Raw genomic sequence first — 19,271 nt, 5'->3', positions numbered from 1 at the left:
GCAACCTCTGCCTCCTGGGCTCAAGCGATTCTCCTGCCTCAGCCTGCCAAGTAGCTAGGACTACAGGCGCACACCACCATGCTCAACTAATTTTTGTATTTTTAGCAGAGATGGGGTTTCACTGTGTTGGCCAGGCTGGTCTCGAACTTCTGACCTTGTGATCTGCCCGCCTTGGCCTCCCAAAGTGCTGGGATTACAAGTGTGAGCCATCGTGCCTGGCCAAACTTGCATTTCTGACGAGCTATAGTTATTTTTGGGTTTTCTGAAACTTACAAATGAACCCATTTCTACCTAATATACCATGGAAAGTAAATACACACACACACATGAGAAGAAACAGCATTGCTTGGCTTCAAATCCCAACTCCACTACTTGCTAAGTGCTGTGTGTCTTTGGACAAGTTTCTTAACATTTCTGTGCTTCAGTTTCCAAACTGAGAAACTGGGAATAATAATAGTAACAACTGTGTAGTTTTTGTTTGGCTGGGTTTTTTTTGGAGGAGCAGATTAAATGAGAGAATAAATTTATTTAAAGACATAGAACAGTGGTTTATACGTAGTAAAGATTTGATACATGTTATCTACGATCATCATGTAGGCACCATCCACATTTTCTTTTTCTTGAGACAGACTTTCACTCTATTGCCCAGGCTGGAGTGCAGTGGCACAATCTTGGCTCACTGCAACCTCTGCCTCCTGGGTTCAAGCGATTCTTCTACCTCAGCCTTCCCAGTTGTTGGGATTACAGGCACCTGTCACTGTGCCAAGCTAATTTTTGTGTTTTTAGTAGAGACAAGGTTTCACCATGTTGGCCAGGCTGATCTCGAACTCCTGACCTCAAGTGATCCACCCATCTTGGCTCCCCAAAGTGCTGGGATTACAGGCGTGAGTCATCGCAACTCTTGGCAAACCATTTACACTTTCATTTTCTCATACTCTGCTTCTCCATACTAAAGAGTTTTCCTCATACTCTGCCTCTCCAAAACTATAGGGTTTTACCAAATATGTTTTCCCTTATTTCGTTTTCATTTGATGACTTCTATTAATGTCCCAGAACACAAAAAGAAACCATGTAAGAATAGTCAAAATGCAGTTTACGCATAGGCAGCCAAGCTATTTTCTTAAGACAATCTGCTGTAAGGCATGGGGTTGAGGAATGAACTGTGTCTAGAAGAATGGGCCGCTGGGGTTTGCTCTGTGTTCTGAATAACTTCCCTGTTCTGGTTATGAGTTCTTAGATTGTGTAGAAACATAAACTTCATAGCAGTAAGCAGTAATCAGTACCTAGAGAAAGAGTACCCTTCTCTGCCTAGAGGTTGTCTTTCTCAGTTTATTAAGAAGCCTAAGTTTGAATACCATCTGTTCATTTGTTTATTTATTGAGTTATTCATGGGGATACAAAGTTGGATAAGAAGGGGTCCAGACTCCTAAGATGCTCACAGTTGAGTAAAGAAGGCAGATGCAGCTGCATTTCCTGTGCCTCTCTGGACATGCCTCTTCTCATGTCTGGCTCTCTGAGTCATGGGTGTCAGTGGGTGATTAAAAGTTTGCCAGCAACAAAAGGTGGGGTGGCGCTTCTGGGAACTGATCCTCCAGAGGCGTCCGCACACGTATGGAAGGATATACTTGAGCAGTTATTCACGGCAGCATTGCTTGTAGGAGCAGAAGCCTGGAAGCAACCCAAGTGTCGTCTTTAGAGGACTGGGTAATCCGTGAACATCCCACACATGAATACTATACAGCAGGGCAAAGGAGCAGGGCTGCTGTCTGTGCACAGACCTGACAAGCTTTCCAGAAAATGCTGTGAAGAGACAAAAGCAAAAAGTATTGAGTATATATATATATGTGTATATATATGTGTATATATGTATATATATGTGTATATATGTGTGTATATATGTATATATGTGTATATATGTGTATATATGTATATATGTGTATATATATGTATATATATATATATATATAGTTGGTTGTATTTTGTGTAAGAAAATAGCATCTGTATCCGTATTTGCTTGTATTTTCAGAAAGACTGGAAAGATATCACTAACCTTAGAGAATAAAGTAAGATAAAGGGTAACTCTAAGTGGAATAAGTTTTTTTTGTTTGTTTGTTTGAGATGGAGTCTCACTCTGTCGCCCAGGATGGAGTGCAGTGGTGTGATCTCGGCTCACTGCAATCTCCGCTTCCTGGGTTCAAGCGATTTTTCTGCCTCAGCCTCCCGAGTAACTGGAACTACAGGCATGCACCACCACGCCCAGCTAATTATTTTGTATTTTTAGTAGAGATGGGGTTTCACCATGTTGGTTAGGCTGGTCTTGAACTCCTGACCTCAAGTGATCCGCCCACCTCAGAATTAGGTTTTAATGTTATAATTTGATAATTATCTTATTCAACAACATATCAAATCTGAAAGAAATCACATGAATTTTTTTATTATACTTTAAGTTCTAGGGTACATGTGCACAACTTGCAGGTTTGTTACATAGGTATACATGTGCCATGTTGGTTTGCTGCACCCATTAACTCGTCATTTACATTGGGTATTTCTCCTAATTCTATCCCTGCCCCAGCCCCGCACCCCACGACAGGCCCCAGTGTGTGATATTCCCCTCCCTGTGTCCAAGTGTTCTCATTGTCCAATTCCCACCTATGAGTGAGAACATGTGGTGTTTGGTTTCCCGTCCTTGTGATAGTTTGCTCAGAATGATGGTTTCCGGCTTCATCCATGTTCCTGCAAAGGACATGAACTCATCCTTTTTTATGGCTGCATAGTATTCCATGGTGTATATGTGCCACATTTTCTTAATCCAGTCTATCATTGATGGACATTTGGGTTGGTTCCAAGTCTTTGCTATTGTGAATAGTGCTGCAATAAACATAACCTGTGAATGTGTCTTTATAGCAGCATGATTTATAATCCTTTGAGTATATACCCACTAATGGGATCGCTGGGTCAAATGGTGTTTTTAGTTCTAGATCCTTGAGGAATCGCCACACTGTCTTCCACAATGGTTGAATTAATTTACACTGCCACCAACAATGTAAAAGTGTTCCTTTTTCTCCACATCCTCTCCAGCATCTGTTGTTTCCTGACTTTTTAATGATCGCCATTCTAACTGGTGTGAGATGGTATCTCATTGTGGTTTTGATTTGCCTTTCTCTGATGACCAGTGATGATGAGCATTTTTTCAAGAAATCACATGAATCTTTAATCTGGGGCTTTAGCTAATGTATCTGGAAAATTTTAGAAGTTGTGAAAAAAATTGAGTTATGGTAAAAATGACCAGCATTAGTAAATATCAGGCTTTATTTGAATGTGCTTTTCTTTGTAGCTAATGACACCTCCTAGGGATGAGTTTTAAGAAGAGTTGCAAAGAATTTTTTATATTTAAAAAAGTGAGGAAAGAGTCTTTTTTAGCATTCAATAATTCTTACAAAAGTTTCCCTTAATTTGCTATCATAATACTAACCCTAGTGAGTGATAATTTTTCTTTCTTCCTCCCTTCCTCTCTCTCTCTGTCTCTGTCTGTATCACACAAACACACACAGACACACACACACACACACACACACAAAATTAGGAAGAATAAGAGGTGACTTTGTGGATGAAAAGCTGTTTTTCACTTCCCTCTACCATATAACTGAATTTAGACTATTCCCAAATACACAGTTTTAATAATGGGTGTTCCTTTAACAAATAAACAAGCAAATATATAATGCCAGGGAAATCTCCAGAACACTCTGAGTTGATGGGGCTGTTATCATCAAAGGGGGCTTCTCTTTTGTTTGCTGCCCTGGAGTTTCCCCATTATGGGATGATGAATTGGAGTCAGACATGGGAGAGCAGAAAGGGGGCCTCTCTTGTCTAAAGTGGGAGACAGGCTATCGTGAAGGAACTCCAGGGCACCTTCTCAGTCCAACCGCCTTAAGAAAGAGCGCATGTGGAAGATGAGAATCTGCGAGTTGATTCTCTTAAGACTAACCAAGCTGTGCCTCCTGGAAAGTCTTCAAGAACCCAACGTTAGGGGGAGCCCAGTGAGTTGGAAGATTATTAGAGTAAAGAGGAATCATGAAGAGGGAAGGCGTTGCTCTTTTTTTTTTCTTTTTCTCATTTTCCCTTTTTAAGATAAAAAAAATTCTTAAAATTTACATATATCCTTGGGACTTTTTTTTTAAATAGAGATGAGGACTCATTATGTTGCCCAGGCCAGCCTCAAGCGATCCTTCTGCCTTGGCGTCCCAGAGTGCTGGGATTACAGGCATGAGCCACCGTGCCTGGCCTTGGCTGGCATTTCTTAATAAAGGAGAGAACCTCACCCGTGATCATAATTCACCTATATGCAGCAGAATTGGAGAAAACTGCTCAGCAGCTCCCAGAAACTTCCCTGGGGCTTGTGTACTGAGGGGCCATAGAAATTGTTTTCTATAGATCGTAAGCTCTTTGAGGGCAGGTACTTTGTCATATCCTTCTTTCCTATTTCCCCCGAGGGCCCAGGAGTGTGCCAGGCACGTGGGAGTCCTGCACAAACACACAGCAAAAGGCCTTTTCTATTTCATGGAAGTGAAGGACTTGAAGAGACCTCTAGAGTTCTTCGAGTTCACTCTCTCGTGCACTATGAATGAAATCCAAACCCTTAAAGACAGCTGAGAATTCATCAGAGTTTTAACGAGCAAGAGAAGGATTCCAATAATATCACTTGTTGCCCCATTTCAGAGTCTACCAGACTACAGTTGAGAGATGCTTCCTTATGAGTCACTTAAGTGCCCGTGTGATTTCACTGTAGACTGAGGAGGCTGGTCCCATCACCAGAGCCCTTGACCGCCACAGGTCAGTTACAGCTTTCTTCCCCGCTCCCTTCCTCAGGCTGGTAAATCTTAGTTACTTTTGTCTCAGAGGTGTAGCGTATTTTTGGGAGTTGTTCTCATTTACCTTCTCTTATTATGAGCTGGGAGAATTCAAGTTTAAGAGGAAAAAGATTAAAAAAAAATTAAACAAACTATCATAATAATATAATAATGATAAAGGCCAGGCACAGTCGCTCATTCCTGTAATCCCAGCATTTTGTGAGGCTGGGGTGGGAGGATTGCTTGAGGCCAAGAGTTCAAGGATAGCCTAGGCAACATAGCGAGACCTTGTCTCTATTTAAAAAAAAGTTTTAAAGGAAAAGACGGTTACAGCTCTTTCTTTCTTTCCTTTCTTTTTTTCTTTTCTTTCTTTCTTTTTTTTTTTTTGAAATGGAGTCTTGCTCTGTTGCCCAGGCTGGAGTACAGTGGTGCGATCTTGGCTCACTGCAACCTCTGCTTCCCCGGTTCAAGCCATTCTCCTGCCTCAGCCTCCCAAGTAGCTAGGATTACAGAAGTGTACCACCACACTCAGCTAATTTTTGCATTTTTGGTAGAGACAGAGTTTCACCATGTTAGCCAGTCTGGTCTCAAACTCCTGACCTCAGGTGATCCACCCGCCTTGGCCTCCCAAAGTGCTGGAATTACAGGCGTGAGCCACCGCACCCAGCCACAGCTCTTTCTAACTTAACATCTGTGCTATTCATGGGAAAGTGCTGTATATTTGTTGTTTCCTAATCCTCCCCCTCTCTCATTAAGTGACAGCTGCGTAACCTAATGTCGGCTTTTTCTTAGTCCTCGGTGCCCTTGATGGTAACTGGGCCCCAGGCTGCCTCTGAGAAAGATTGCATTTCCCTCGCAGCTGACTGTAGCCCCAAAGATATCAACAGCCATGTTACATGACAGCCAAAGGGAGAGCTGCCTAAAAGACAGTGCTTTTTGTCTTTTCTTTGCCTCTCCCGCTAGTTACTTGCTTTCAGTTATCTGTTGCTGTGTAACAAATCACTTCTACAATTAGTGGCTAAAATCACTACAATTTATTACTTTTTGTGATTCCGTAGTTGGAAAATCTGGGAGGTTTCTCATGCCAGTCTTGCCTGATATCCCAGCTGCTGTGGGATCTAAGATGGCCTCATCAACATGTCTGCCAGTGGGGGCTCCTCAGTTTTTTTCTGCAAAGTGTCTCCTTCTCACAAAGCCACATGCACCTTATCACAACATGGCAGCCTCAGGGTTTCAAGAGGGAGAGAGAGGAAGCTTCGAGATTGCTTAAGGACTAGGCTCTGTAATTTATACAACGCCACTTCTGTCAAATCCTACTGCCCAACCTGGATTCAAGGGTGAGGAACTAGACCCCGCATCTTGATGGAAGAATAGACGGTTTCATTGACATTACAAAGGGGTTTAGAACAAGGAGGCGTGATTTGTTGGAGGACCATTATTAAAAACAATCTGCCGCATCATTGGCTGGAATATGGACATGATGCTATTAAATAGAATTTAAGCAGCTGTCTTGGACAAGCTCTGGAGGCCCTGGGCTAAGAAAATTGGAGAAACAACTTGGAAAGAGTCCCTGACACTTTGTGAAGCCTCCTTATGAACCACGGACTGTCTACCTCCAGTGTGGTTTCATTTGAGAGGTCGATAAATGCCTGTATTGTTTCGGCCACTGTCATTTTGGACTTTCTATCAGTTGCAGCCAGATCTAATCCTAACTTACATGCTTTCCAATACTCACCCTCTTAAATGTTCAGCTCCACTTACCAGCCACTGCTACCACCACACAGAGTGTACTGCAGTTTCAGGCTTGGAGAGGAAGGGAGGAAGCCTAACCATTGGGAGACCCTGTCATGTTTTGATGTCATTACCTGTCCCATTTGGCCAGCCTGAAAAAAATAAAATGAGGAAGGTGAACAGGAGGGATGTTGCCCCAGGACTGAGGAAGGTTAGGGGTTGTCATGGGCCTGCCTGAAACATTGCCTGGTCCCATTATTGGTCAATGTCATCTCAGCAACGAACCCAGGGGAGAGACCGGGAACCACAGTGGCAGGTCTAAGAATGTTCCAGGCAAACTGAAAAAGCCAAATTTGCCCATGCATAGACGCTGTGGATCAGTGGTTCATTTGGATGTGGTCAAAAGTGGGCCTGCTCCCCGATATAATGATAAGCTATGTATCTCGGATTCCATCTGGAAGCCATTTTCAGATTTGCATTATGAAGAGATGATGCTGAGTTGGGGCTCTCTGAACTCATCTGTTTTGCACGTGCACAAGGGTGGGATTTAGAGATGAACAGCAGCTTTTCTCCTCCCCACTTTTTCTTCAAGTTTGATGGTTAGGTTTGGGCTTTATTTATAACTTGTCACGTGGAGAAATACAGCAGGGCACTATTCAGAGGCCACGCAGCATCATATCATTTTACAAATTCCCCACTCATAATTAGTTTAGGCTGTTTTAAGTCTGCATTTTTTTTTTCTATAATGATATAGTAGACACAAAGTGTTAACTAGAAAGAGAAATATTCGCCTCTTCCTCTGTCCCACCCTTACCCCCACCACATCACCTTCCTCTACCCACCGGAGGTACCCTGGTAGCATATCTATCCCAGTGACGAGCAAGTCTATCTGGAGGCTTCAGCCACTCTTGGGGGCCAAGGAACCTTGAACGCTTATCTCATTCCTTTCTCTCCTCCCAACAGAATGGCCCACAAACAACCTGAACAGATAGAAGGCATCTATCTGCATTTAAAGAAGCTCACAGACACGGCTGATTGATTCTGCGACCTTGCTTTGTTACTCATCTCTGAGTTTAGAGGCTTCACTGCCAGGGACCTTGTCCAGAGTTTCTGAGACCTCCAACAGCCTGTGGTCTCCTGGTCACTCAGACCCTACTGGTGGCTTCAGATGCTGGATCTTGCTGATGTTTGAATTAGCTCTCTGTGAAGGGCATGCTGGTGAGGCCACATACCAGGAAACCATGACAAACAACAGAATTACAGTCTGGTTAAAAAAGAAAATATACATATGCACATATGTATATTCCCCTACCCCAGGGGTTGAGACTTTTTTGGCATAAATTTACATATATTTTGGCACAAATTTGCAAAGAGTTACAAGAGAACCTCTCATTTACAGCACTAAAATTTGTATTGTTCCCCTTAGACCCACGTCACTGGCTGTTACTAATGTACTAAGTTTCACCAGTTTGTCCTCCATTTCCTAGAATTTGTTCTAATATTTAGGAAATGCTTACTAAATATCACCATTGTGTGTGGTGAAATCCAGCCCTAGAGGACACCAAAAGGTCTCTTGTTAACTGGTAGCTATTGTTAGGTATTCTCTGTAGAGACATCGGGTTTCCTGGAAACATCCCATATAGCTGTCCAAAAGCATTAATTATTAAATTGGGCCTTTAATTGTATTTATATAAATTATAATATTATGTTTATATGTATAGAAAAGAGATTATATCTAAGCATTATATCTGTATAAAAAAAGGATTTTACCAAAGGTACTGGAAGGTGCATTATAGTTACTCTCAAATGTAATATTAGGGATTTATATTTACGTATATTTGAGACAGGTTCTCACTCTGCCCAGGCTGGAGTGCAGTGGTGTGATCTCTCGGCTCCCTGCAGCCTCCACCTCCTGGGCTCAGGTGACCCTCCCACCTCAGCCTCCCAAGTAGCTGGGATTACAGGCACACTCCACCATGCCTGGCTAATTTTTTGTATTTTTTGTAGAGACAGGGTTTTGCCATGTTGCCCAGGCTGATCTCAAGCGCCTCGGCTCAAGTGATCCTTCCACCTCGGCCTCTCAAAGTGCTAGGATTACAAGCATGAGCCACCATGCCCAGCCAATATTAGATATTAATCATTGTTCAAGAACAATGTTATCAAACCTACCTGCGTAATTACGTGTGAGCTGGGGCAAGTTGTGTCACTCCCCTGGAGCCTCAGTTTCTTCCTCTGGAAACTGAGGGAAACTACACCACATCTGAGTGTTTCCCTAATCTCAGGCAGCTGACGTCCCCTTTAGAATTTTTGCCATCTTCTCATGTCATTTATAGTATTTCTTCATATTTTTCTGGAATTTAATAACTTTTCAACTTAAACTGGCATGATCTACCTTAGCCTAGTCCCAAGCAAAAATCTCTGTGAAACTACATGTTTGCTGTACTCTTTTTTCCTGCATATTAAAATAAATGCATGACTCTTAAAATTTTTTTAAGGTGCTCGTTTGTATTCACTTGAAATTTTCTCAGGTCCTGCTGCACTTTGAGAATGTGATACAAAAACCTTCAGTGGTGTGCGTGAGGAGCTTGGTATAAGGCCCAGCCCTGGCAGTCATAAATGGTAGTTGAGGCAGAAACAGCTAGGTTCCTACCTCAACATTCTCCTTTCAACACAGTAACATGCTGACTTTCGGTTGGGCACACAACCAAAACCATTTCCCAGGATTCTTTGCAGCTAGATAGAACCATGTAACTTTATAATATAAATGTAAACATAATATTTTGGACTATGCTTGGACTAAACAAAACATTTAGTAAAGCTGGGCATGGTGGGGTGTGCCTGTAGTCCCAGATACTCTGGAGGTTGACAGGGCAAGAGGATTGCTTGAACCCAGGAGTTTGAGGCTGCAGTGAGCTATGATCTATGATCACGCCACTGCTCTCCAGCCTAAACATAGTGGGACCTTTTCTCTAAAAAAAGAAAATACATTAAAAAATATATTTGGTGAGGTTTCTGAGTATCCCCCTTACAAAAGAGAAGGCATGTACTTCTGCAGCTTCCTCCATTCTGCTTACTCAAACTTGAACGGGAGGGCAGCTATTTCAAACCATAAAGATGAGGGCTGTCCCCTAGGGATGGTAGAACTAAGAGCCAGAAAAGACTAAGTTCTCGATAATCATTTGGAACTGCAATAGCGGTCCTGGACTATGTATCTCTAGACTTCTTTTACATAGGGAGAAATATACTTCTCTGTGAAGCCACTACCTTTTAGGATTTTCTGTCACTTGCAGTTGAACATAAATCTATTGGATACAATATTGTGTGCATGGTAGGTGGGCTGTCAGTGGTGAGCCGGGGCTGCCATTCAGGTGAGAACTGACTGTTAAGTTTTCATGAATTTTGCATGCGGGTGAATGTCACGTTGGTAGCTTGAAGTTGGCCACGGCAGGATTATTTACACCACAGGAATTGGCAAATGCTACATACACATCAGGGCTTTATTTCCTCCAAGAGATCGGGTTATTGACTACTTACCATTTACCATCACATCACTGTGGGATTAAGGATTTTATCCACTAAACTTTGTTAATATAGAGAGGTGATCTGACCTCTTCATTTACCCTCAATTTGTTCAAATTCTAAGTCACGGACTATATCGGACCTAGACTTTCATATTGTCTAGTTCTGATCTTGAATGGAGGAAGCTTGAATGTTGCTTATAGGTCTGCTGTGGTCAGTGCTCAAGAGGTCAATAGTGAAAGAGCCTGCCCACCCCTCGCTGTGGGGATAATGATTAGCAGGGATGGGAAATTAGCATTCTGACTTTGCCATCAGGTGTGAGAAGCACTGAAGCTCACCTACAAATAATTAACTTGCCAACCAATTTTTCTTTTTCCTTTTAAAAGGTGGAAGCAGATAACTTGGGAATAGATATGCCCACATTCAGAATTTACTGCTACAGCACAATTAATTATATTTAAACAACATATGCTGCATATTGATTAAGCAAAAATGTAAACCCTTCATATAAATTAAGCTAATGAATTTAACTTTTCCATAGTCAGATCTTTTCTTTAGTGATTCTTTTTCATATATTTCTATAGGTATAAAATTGTCAGGTATAATCACTGTCAAATGGTTAACCATTTGCTTTGATATGCTTTCTGTTCAGTTAATGTTCATGCGTGGTTTCACCTCAACCCAGGGAGACAGTCTCACACCTTAGGGGATGGATTAGTGTACCTTCATGGGACAGCAGAGGCTTTGGCATAGACGAGTTCTGTTGAAACTCTGGTTTCTCTATGCTTATAGCTGCCTAACCTTACAGTAACTTATTTAACTACTGTATCAGTTATCCATTGCTGCATAACAAATTATCTCAAAACTTAGTGACTTCAAACAACAATTTATTATTTCTCATGATTCTAGGGCTTGACTGACTGATTTTTCTGCTGGTCTTGCCTGGGCTCATCCAGGTCCCTGCATTCAGCTAGTGGCTGGGATGGAACTGTTAACCACAGAGTCTTGGTTTCCTCCCATGCGCCTTTTCTTTTCTTTTCTTTTTTTTTTTTTTTTAGAGGGACTCTCGCTCTGTCGCCCAGGCTGGAGTGCAGTGGTGCGATCTCGGCTCACTGCAAGCTCTGCATCCCGGGTTCACGCCATTCTCCTGCCTCAGCCTCCCCAGTAGCTGGGACTACAGGCACCCACCACCACACCCAGCTAATTTTTTGTGTTTTCAGTAGAGATGGGGTTTCACCGTGTTAATCAGGATAATCTCGATCTCCTGACCTTGTGATCCACCCATCTCAGTCTCCCAAAGTGCTGGGATTACAGGCGTGAGCCACCGCGCCTGGCCCATGTAAAGCTTGAGCTTCCTTATAGCCCGGTGGCCTCAGGATTTCAAGAGGGAGAAAGCAGAAGCTGCTGGTCTACTGAAGGCCGGAGCTCAGAAGTCCCAGAGTACCTGCTCTTGCCTCATTGTGTGCTCAGAGCAAGTCAAAGATGCATAGGGAGGAGAAATAGGCCCCATCTCATGGTGGCAGGAACTCTGCGTGGCAGGGATGAGAGGAATTTTTGGCAGCTATATTTTCAGGCAACTTACGATAACCCCTCTGAATCTCAATGCCTTTATTTGTGAAAAGGGGAAAATACATATTTTGCAAAGTTATTGTGAAAATTCAATGAAATAATGTGTAAGAAACTACTGACATAAACCTGATACATGCAGTAACTGCTCAATAAATAGCGGCTCCCCCCTTCCTGCCCTTTCTTTGGGAGCTACTCAGAGGTGGCCGCCTGTGGGGCTTCTATCCTGCATCTGGTCTCTACCTCCCAGGCACACACAGGCCCAAGACTTTGTGGATATCTCAGATGTCTAAAGATTGGGACGGATGACGTGAATTCTGAATATCAAAGCTAGAGGCTGTACGCTTGTTTGGGGGTCCTTGATGATGGGGCAGATATAAGGGGTGGCACAGAAGAGGGTATTAAGAGTGGGGTCTAGGAACCCCATGTGAAGGGGTGCCCAGCAGATGCGGGAAAACACAGAGGCAGTCACTGTTATGCCTGGAACCTGCCTGAGAACCTTCTGCTGCCTTCTGATCTTAAAGAAGTAAAAGAAAATTCACCATGGCTCTCGGCAGGTGTGTGGCAGCGGGAGAAGAAAGAGAGAGAGTGAGAGAGAGAGAGATGTTTCCCCTCAGGGGATATTGAACAATGTCTGGAGACATATTTGGTCACGACCACTTTGGTTATCACAACAGGTGGAGGGTTGCATCTAGTGGGTAAGACTAGGGATGCTGCCAAACACCCCACAGTGCCCAGGACAGACCCCACCATAAAGAATCTTCTAGCCTGAGGTCCAGAAACTCTTCTTTACAGCTATCCTGATTTCTGCTGGAGAAACAGAAGGTGCCCTGCCCATTCCCCACCCACCATTGGATGAGATGTCCCTGACAGTTTGAAAACTCCTTTAACATTAGACAGGTATGGTGGTGTGTACCTGTAATCCCAGCTACTCGGGAGGTTGAAGCAGGAGGATTGCTTGAGCCCAGGAGTTTGAAACCAGCCTGAGCAACATAGTGAGACCTCATCTCTACCAAAAATTACAAAAATTAGCTGGGTTTAGGTCTACATGCCTGTAGTCCCAGTTACTCAGGAGGATGAGGCAGGTGGATTGCTTGAGCCCAGGAGGTTTAGGCTGCAGTGAGCTGTGATCGTGCCACTGCACTCCAGCCTGGGCAACAGAGAGACACCCTGTCTCAAAAAATATAAAAAGAAAAAAGTCCTTTAACAAGATACAATTTTTTTCATACCCTAATTAATAGAGTTAAAATTCTATTCACAGACTTCCATAGTGTGGGCCTCTGCATGCATGCATTATGGTCAAAGGAGCTAGAAAGATAGAGGGAAGAAGATTCTGGGTGGCACGGATTCAGTTATAACAAGAGTTTAACAGAGTTGATATCTATCGAGTCCTCACTGCATCTCAGGCCCTGGGCTGAACACATCAGGCACGTTTCTGATGTCAGCAGCCTGGTGGCCAAAGTTTTGTAGCCCACAGGCCACTCTCCACTTGAATATTTAAGTAGTAATTACTACTTACCTGGTGGGTGCGAACACCTTCCCTGGGTGCACTGTCTACCATTTACGTAGAATATTGGGATGGGGTAGGGTTTACATGTCTTCTTGTTATTTATTTATTTTTAACAGCTTCATTGAGATATAATTCACGTATCATCCAATTCCCCAACTTAAAGTATACAATTCAATGGGTTATTAGCATAGTCACAGAGTTGTGTAACTATCACCACAATTGACTTTAGAGCATCTTCATCACCCTAAAAAGAAATTCCAGTATGATTTCAACCATACGGCATTCTGGAAAAGGCAAAACTATACAGAGCGTAAAGGTTGGTGGTGGTTGCCGGGGGTTGGCGGGAGGGAGGGATGACTACACTCAGTACAGGGCTTTTTAAGGGGGTGAAACTACTGTGCATGACATCACAGTGCTGGATCCATGTCATGACACACATCAGAGCCCATAGAATGAACCGCACCAAGAGTAAACCCTGACGTCAACGATGCACTTTGGTGCTGATGATTAGCAATGTAGGTCCATCTATTCTAACAAATGGACCACTGTGGTGGGGGATGTGGATTATGGGGAAGGCTGTGTGGGGCGGGGGACAGCGGATATCTCTGTACCTTCCTCTCAGTTTCTCTGTGAGCCAAAAACTGCTCTAAAAAACAGTCTTTAAAAAGAAAAGAGATCCCATGCCTATGAGCAGCCACTCCTGTTCCCTCCTCCCCTAGCCCCAGCAACCACTAATTACTTTCTGTCTCTGGATTTGCCTATTCTGGACACTTCATGTAAATGGAATCATACACTATGTAGTCTTTTGTGGCTGATTTCTTTCACTTAATGTTTTCAAGGTTCATCCATGTTATGACATGTCTCCAAACATCATTACTTTTTTTCTTTTTGCCAAATATAGTTCCTTATATAGATATAACACATTTTATTTATCCATTCAGCAGTTGATAAACACTTGGGTTGTTTTCACTTTTTGACTCTTATGAATGAATAAAAGCCACTCTGAATATTTATGTGTAAGTTTTTGTGTGGAGTATGTTTTTATTTATTTTAGATATACCTAGGAGTGGAATTGCTGGGTCATATGATTTAACCTGTTGAGGAACAACCAGACTGATTTCTAAAGCGTCTACACCATTCTGTACTCCCACAAGCAATGAACAAGGGTTCCAATTCCTCCGTATCCTGGCAAACACTTGCTATTATCTGTTTTTATTTATTTATTTATTTTTTATTTTTTTATTTTAGCTACTTCTGGTTACTTCTTGCTACATTAAAAAGAAATTCTGGACCCCGCATGGTGGCTCATGCCTGTAATCCCAGCACTTTGGGAGGCCGAGGCCGGCCGATCACGAGGTGAGGAGATCGAGACCATCCTGGCTAACACGGTGAAACCCTGTCTCTGCTAAAAATACAAAAAATTGGCCGGGTGTGGTGGCGGGCACCTGTAGTCCCAGCTACTCGGGAGGCTGAGTCAGGAGAAAGGTGTGAACCCGGGAGGCAGAGCTTGCAGTGAGCCGAGATCACACTACTGCACTTCAGCCTGGGTGACAGAGGGAGTCTCCGACACACACACACACACACACACACAAATTCTGCTCAGTTCTGAATCTCACATCTTGCCTCTCATGTCTCTTCTCTACTTTCTAATTCACATTAAGTCAACAGGGTCCAATTTTTTATCTTGTCCCCCAAGACAGTTGCATGTGGTAGACTTTGCCAGATGATTTGGGGCTGCCAGTGGGAGTGGCTGGGGAGAGTCACTCCCGTGCAGCACACGAACAACTTAAAATGAAGTGCTCATTTCTTTCAAGTTTCTTGCCATTGCAGTCATGGGGACTTGTCTCGCTGGCCAGTTTTCCTCTTCAGAAGCGTGGCCTCCTTCCCTGTGCTGGTCCCCTCTCTCCCTCCACTGTCATTCATTTCTGGACCCTTGACCCATGCTCAAGGACTCACAATTCTTCCCATTCTGTCGCGCAGAACTTGGTAGCTCCCCCATCTCACTCTTACCGCACCAGCCTTAGCACGGCCAACATATCTGAGGTGTTGCTAAACTGGGTAGTTTCTTTGAGAGGAATTTGCCACCAGCTTTTTACCCCTGAAAAATTCCACACAATCAAAAGCAAAAAGGACACATGATTTGATATTTCAGCCGCTAACAGAGTTATAGAATAAAGAAAAAAATCTCTCTCTTCTCATCCCGGCCCACTCCCTAAAAGGGGCCATGATTAACTGTCTGTTGGGTGTTTTCCCCCTCTCTCAGAAAACTGTATGCCAGGCACACACGTGTGTGTAGCATAAGTCATGATGGACATTGGTCTGCAACTTCCGTTTTTCACTTAATACGTTATGGACACATTCTCATGCCAGCTTCGTCCCTTTTAATAGCCTGGGCAGCCCATGACATATATTCACTATAATTTACTCTTTCATTTCGCTAATGACGGGCATGTAGGTTGTTTCCAAGCACCCCCTCTGAGAGGTACCCTTACCTACCAGGACTACGGCTAGGATAAGGCAGATGAGCATCTCAGGCACACCTAGGACACTTGCACAACCCTGAAAGTGAATGCCTTCTCACATTTTGCCCTGGAGGCCTACCTCTCCTGTTTCACCTGAGTCCTGGCCCTATTACCTACTGTGTTGCAAGCTTGCTTAGAAATAGATGGCATGAACTAGGGTTCTAATCTTCCCCTAAGTTATTCCTATTTATTGAGTTGTTTATCCTTTCCCCACTGAACCAAAATAGAACCTTATTCTATATTAAATTCTTATATATACTTGAGTTATTTGGGGTTATTTTATTACATTAATCCATTTATATTTACTATGCAAGAACCATATTGTTTTGGTTGTAACAGCTTTAGAGTGCATTTTAATATACAACAGGGCAAGATCTTATTGCATACTAATCTTTTTATAAAACTTCTGGGCAATTGTTGAAAATCTATTCTTTTGTATGAATTTTAGAATCATTTTGACCCATTCCACAAGTTTGTGAACTAACTTTTAAAAAGTGTCTTAGCTCAGGCTTCTGTAACAGAATAGCACAGTCCGAGTGATTTAAGCAACAAACATTTATTTCTCACCATTCTGAAGGCTGGCAAGCCCAAGATCAAAGTGCTGGAAGACCTGGTGTCTGAGGAGGGCCCACTTCCTGGTGCGCAAATAGCCATCTTCATTGTATGTTCATATGGCCAAGAGGGCAGAGGTCAGGAGCAAGCTCTAGAATTGCTTTTTCATAAGGGCACTAATTCCATTCATGAAGGCTCTGCTCTCATGACCTAATAACCTCCCAAAGGCCCCACCTCCAAATACCATCAAGCTGAGGGTTAGGGTTTCAATTTGGGGGAATCTTGGGGAGACACACACATTCAGTCTATAACAAAAAGCCATGCGCCATTTCCTTCAGTCTCACACTGACCTGATGAGTAAGCACTATAGATGAGGAAACTGATGCTCGGAAAAGTAACGTATAATGCAGTAGCTTTCAGTATAGTATAGAAGAGTAAAATGTAGTCAATAAGTCTTAAAATGTCAATAAGTCTTTTAACTCCAAAACATGTTCCCAGACACCCTTAAATGCTATAGAAACAATAATGAGTGAACAGTCACAGACTCTGTGCATGGCAACCATGATTTTAGATCTTCAGTGGGGAAGGAGTGTGGCTGATGGGACAGTCCTTGCCACCGCCTGGTGGAATCTGTCACCATGACGGTGTGGAGGTTGTGCTTCTCACAGGCTGCTCCCAGTCAAGGATCTCCTGCAGTGGAACAGCAGACACAGCTGAGGGGCAGACTGACAATCTGATTGTTAGAGCCACTGAGCTCCAGAGTTATTGGAAAGCTCAGGTCCTGTGAAGTTAAGGGCTCTGATGGGCAAAACCCGGGACCCTGAAACATCCAGGGATGAAGGAGTAGAAACAGGAATGCCTCACCATCCCTCCTGGTGACTCACTGGGAGATTTTGTATTCCTGGTTCTCACAATTATGAGCTCTCTACGGGGTTAGAAGTCCTGGTGATAGTGAGGAACTGTAAGTTATGGCTGCCAAGAGGACACCTTGGATTTGTGTCCGGGATCAGTGAGTGAGAAGAGTCACCAATGGGCAAGTGTTAGCCACCCTGATTGGAAGGAGGAGGAAGGGCTCCTTTTAAACAACGGGAAGGAGAGATTCATGTGGGACCCAGGGATCCACTTGGGTGCTTCTTGGGACCTTCTGCTTCATAGCAACTATGACTAGACACTCCTTGCAACCCCAGAATAAGAAGGGTATCAGGACCTCGCATGAATGAGGATAAGGTCACACTACCAGGTAAACAACCAGGACCTGCCAGGGTGAGATCTGAGGGGGAAGGGAACTCAAACCGGAGAGTGGAGGAGGGAGACGACAGATACGGGTTTGGCCCCAAGATCAACCACAGTTTTGGAGCTGTAATTTGTCTTACTTTCTTCTTCTGAGTTTTCTTTAGGGAAGAGGGATACATGGGATCACGGGGGCTGCAACTTGCAACTGTGGGGAGAAGCAGTTACGTGGCATGTTATGGATTGAACTGTGCCCCCAAAATTCACATGTTGAAATCCTAACCCAAGCACCTCAGAATGTGACTGTATTTGGAGGCACAGCCTGTAAAGAAGAGGACTAAGGTGAAAAGATGTCATTAGGGTGGGCCCTACTCCTATAGGACTGGTATCCTTATAGGAAGAGGAGGTGAGGACACAGACACACACAGAAAGAAGACCCTGTGAAAACACAGGGAGAAGGTGGCATCTGTACGCCAAGGACAGAGGCCTCAGAGGAAACCAACCCTGTGACACCTGGATCTTGGACTTCCAGCCCCTGGAACTGTGAAAAAATGAAGTTCTGGTGTTGAAGGCACCCAGGCTGTGGAACTTTGTTATGGCAGCCCTAGCAGACTAATATATGGCACAAGGAGTGGACCGTGGTGCCAAGAAAAATGTGCCTGTCACTTCTCTAGCTGACCTGCCCTAGCTACCATGCTCTGAAATCTGCCCTGGAACTCTGGGTGGGTGAGGCCAGGCTTCCCACAGGCTGCTCCCAGCCAGGGAAGAGTACAGCAGGGATACTGAGGCAGGCCTGTTCCCTAGAGCCTGCAACTTTGGCTCTCCATCAGCTTGGCTGAAACTGTACTGCAGCGTCAGACTCTTCCTACCCAACCTTCCTCCCTTCCCTCTCCTGCACGAGGCCCCCAGGCTGCTGCCTGGTCTCCTGGCTCTCCCAACCTCCTCTAGTTCCCTCTTCACTTTCTCTCACAATTTTTTCCCTAAAGACATCTCTTGCAGGTTCAATCTACCCTCTGCGTCTGCTTCTTAGAAGACCTGGGCTAATGGACTTAGTAAGTTAGTCCTCCCTACTTGCACCCATTTCACAGATGAGGCAGTTGAGGCCCAGTTTACAGAATTCTATCAGAGCCACCTCTCTGCCTGCACACACCCACCAAGATAAGAAGCACTTTTACAGGTGGGCTCTGTTTGCTCAAACTGTATTTTATAATTATTACTATGAAAAAAGAGTGTCTTTGAGAATTCACCTTTAGATAGCAAATTCCTATACCCCTTCTCCGATTTACTCACCCCTTGGTACTTATTTCTAACATTCTGTAATATTTTACTTGTTTATCTTTATTGTCTGACACATTACTACTGAGGGAATGAGTGAATTATCTCAAACTGTACCATCATCCTCACTGCTCACAACATTGGATAGCAAAGGTCAGTGAAAATTTCCCCCAGCTTGGCATTTACGTTGCTTCATTTAAGTGCTTGTTCACTTCTCTGTGAGCACTTCTACATTGAAAGCTCCGTGAGAGCAGATTAGAATGAATGAATCAATGAATGAATGACCTGGAATCACCCTGGGTTGTGTCTGGATGGTTTGGGTGGGACTGCGTGAGCCTTGTCCTCCTCATTCTGCTCCTATTGCTAATTGTAGAGAGATGGTAGCAGCTCTCCAGACTGAAAAGGATCTGGATGGTTTCAGTGATGGAGGCAGCAGATTATCCAGGCTGAGCTCAAAGTCCCATGCAAATGAAGGTGAGTACGAACCTAGGTAAGAACCATGTGTTCAGCGGAGCAATC

General features: G+C 43.7%; 1 long non-coding RNA gene across 3 annotated transcripts; it reads right to left on the bottom strand.

Moving 5' to 3' along the window:
• Nucleotides 1-1,349: 1,349 nt before the first annotated feature.
• On the bottom strand, nucleotides 1,350-13,534 carry LOC129059756 (uncharacterized). Of its 3 annotated transcripts, none has more exons than XR_008525839.2 (5): nucleotides 13,183-13,534; nucleotides 7,421-7,793; nucleotides 6,609-6,730; nucleotides 2,650-3,236; nucleotides 1,350-1,800 (listed from the first exon to the last, which is right to left on the bottom strand). It is a non-coding gene; the product is annotated as an uncharacterized LOC129059756 (long non-coding RNA). The 3 variants fall into 3 exon arrangements; XR_008525837.2 differs by having other exon boundaries at nucleotides 1,356-1,800; nucleotides 7,421-7,842; nucleotides 13,183-13,528; XR_008525838.2 differs by having other exon boundaries at nucleotides 1,356-1,800; nucleotides 6,583-6,730; nucleotides 7,421-7,842; nucleotides 13,183-13,510.
• Between the last annotated feature and the right edge of the window lie 5,737 nt (nucleotides 13,535-19,271).

This window comes from Pongo abelii, chromosome 5 (assembly GCF_028885655.2).
Source record: "Pongo abelii isolate AG06213 chromosome 5, NHGRI_mPonAbe1-v2.0_pri, whole genome shotgun sequence".
In the NCBI taxonomy this organism is placed as follows: Eukaryota; Metazoa; Chordata; class Mammalia; order Primates; family Hominidae; genus Pongo; species Pongo abelii.
This window is presented reverse-complemented; position numbering and strand designations above follow the sequence as displayed.